The sequence below is a fragment of the Rattus norvegicus genome, chromosome 2 (genome assembly GCF_036323735.1).
Source record: "Rattus norvegicus strain BN/NHsdMcwi chromosome 2, GRCr8, whole genome shotgun sequence".
Classification (NCBI taxonomy): Eukaryota; Metazoa; Chordata; class Mammalia; order Rodentia; family Muridae; genus Rattus; species Rattus norvegicus.
This window is the reverse complement of record NC_086020.1, coordinates 240,795,552-240,797,841: the sequence shown is the minus strand read 5'-3', so window position 1 is coordinate 240,797,841 and position 2,290 is coordinate 240,795,552. Positions and strand designations below refer to the sequence as shown.

The window sequence follows — 2,290 nt, the reverse complement described above, 5'->3', positions numbered from 1 at the left end:
CGAAACACCATTCCACCTCCGGAATGAACCGAAATCCTGACACGTGCCCCAACCAAGACGAACATTAAAGACATTAGTCTAAGGGAGATAAGCCAGACAAATAGCAGATGACTCTGCTTACCTGAAATCTTCGACCTAAAATAGTTCAATTCACAGGCAGGGGAAATAGCAGAGTGCTTTGCAGGGGCAGGGAACAAGACAGAGTAGAGGTAAGGTAAGCCGTTTAAGGAGTGAGAGGCTGGCGTGATGAAGCTAGACATGCTTGCTGCTCATGTCTCACAGCACAAAAAATGTACCTGCCACTGAGCTGCGTAGCTTAAAGTGACCAAAGTGGCCAGTTTCATGTTGCCAAGTTTTATAACAATAACACAGATTAAGCAGGAATATTGGAAAAAACGAGGGTTTCGCCCGAAAGAAGCTGTTTAAGACTAGAAATGAACCACTTAACTCCCTGAACAGAGATATAGCACAAAAAGAGGCAAATATTGGGGACTGAGGAGGTGAAGGGCTTGCTGGGCCACCATGGGGACCCAGGTTTGTACTCCAGTCACCCACATAAAAAGCCAAACTTTCTGTATCTTGCATCTATAACCTTAGCACTGGGCAGGTGGAGACAAAGGGATTCTTAGGGCTTTCTGGCTAGTCAGTCCAGCTGAATGGCTAAGCTCCAGGCTCAGTGAGCGGGCTCAGTGACAAATCCAGTGGCAGATGCTCACAGTCAACCATTGAACTGAGAATGGGGTCCCTGTTGGAGGAGTTAGAGAAAGGATTGAAGGAGCTAAAAAAATTTGTAACCCCTTAAGAACAACAATACCAACCAACCAGAGCTCCCAGGGACTAAACCACCATTTACACAGTATACTTGGAGACCCATGGCTCTAGCTGCATATGTAGCAGAGGATGGCCTTGTTGGGCACCAATGGGAGAAGAAGTCCTTGGTTCTGCCAAGGCTCTATGCCCTAGTAGAGGGGAATGTCAGGGTGGAGTGGTAGGTGGGGGAACACCCTCATAGAAGCAGGGGAAGGGGGATAGAGGGTTTATGGATGGGAAACTGGGAAAGGGGATAACATTTGAAATGTAAATATAAAAATATCCAATAAAAAGAAAAAAGAAAAAAAGAAGAAGACTATTAAGGAAATACACCTAACATCTATGACTTCCTTGTGCATGCACACGCATGTGCACTAACCTATGCATGCACACATATGTGCATGCACACACACACACATACATACATACACACACACAGAGGGAGAGAGAGAGAGTCATATCTCAAAGATGTGAGTCCCTAAATAATACTGGATTTGACTTTGATCCCAGCACTTGAGAGGCAGAGGCAGGTGGATCTCTGTGAGTTTGAGGCCAGTGTGGTGAACATAGTGAATTCCAGGACAGCCAGAGCTGCACAGTGAGATCCTGCCCCCCAAAAACAAATTACTATGTATAAATATCTATTACATATTATATATTACTCTGTGTGTGTGTGTGTGTGTGTGTGTGTGTGTGTGTGTGTGTGTGTGTGTGTGTGTTCCTTCACCCTGGATCCAAAGTCTTTCCTGGTCCCAAAGACAAGGGCATATCAGCATTGACAAACAAGCAATGTAACTTCAGAATGAAAGGTCACTGCTGGTGCAACATTCAGCCTTTAAGGACACAATGTCATTACTATAGAAATGCAAGTGTAAAAGTCCTTAATGTTACAAAAATTATTCTGCTCACTTTGACATACAATATTTTAATCTTTGAAAAAAATGCAGATATTTTTGAGACAGGGTTTCTAAATATGAGTGTGTGGTACACACGCACAATCCCAGAGCTGAAAGGGCAAATTCAGTAAGATCTCCGGGGCTTGCTCAACGTCTAGCCAATCAGTGACTCCCAGGTTCACTGAGAGACCCTGTCTCAAACTCAAGGTAAAGAAAGATTGGAGACTGACTACTTCTGTCTTGCACATACATGTGCTCATGTAATGTGTGCACACAGGTGACCGTGTAAACAAAAGCACCACACCATGTGTACACAGGGAGATGAGTGCTGAATGATTACTATTCTGTGCCCATTCCTTCTGCCATCAAGTTTCTTACCCTATGCTGAGGGAGACGGACTGGTGGGTACAAAGAGAATCAGGGGTACTAAATAGAACATACAGAACTTCCAAACCAGCGGCCTTTGCTCCAACAATCATCCAGACTTAATATAGTTCAGTAAAATTCAAGGACTAGTGGGGCCTGGAAAGAGTGGGGTAGGAGAGAATGGTTCTATCCAGCCCAGCCGAGCCTGCCTCGTACAG

At 44.7% G+C, this 2,290-nt stretch overlaps 1 protein-coding gene across 7 annotated transcripts in view; it reads left to right on the top strand.

Moving 5' to 3' along the window:
• Nucleotides 1-2,290, top strand: part of Adgrl2 (adhesion G protein-coupled receptor L2) — a 631,071-nt gene that overhangs the window by 189,405 nt on the left and 439,376 nt on the right.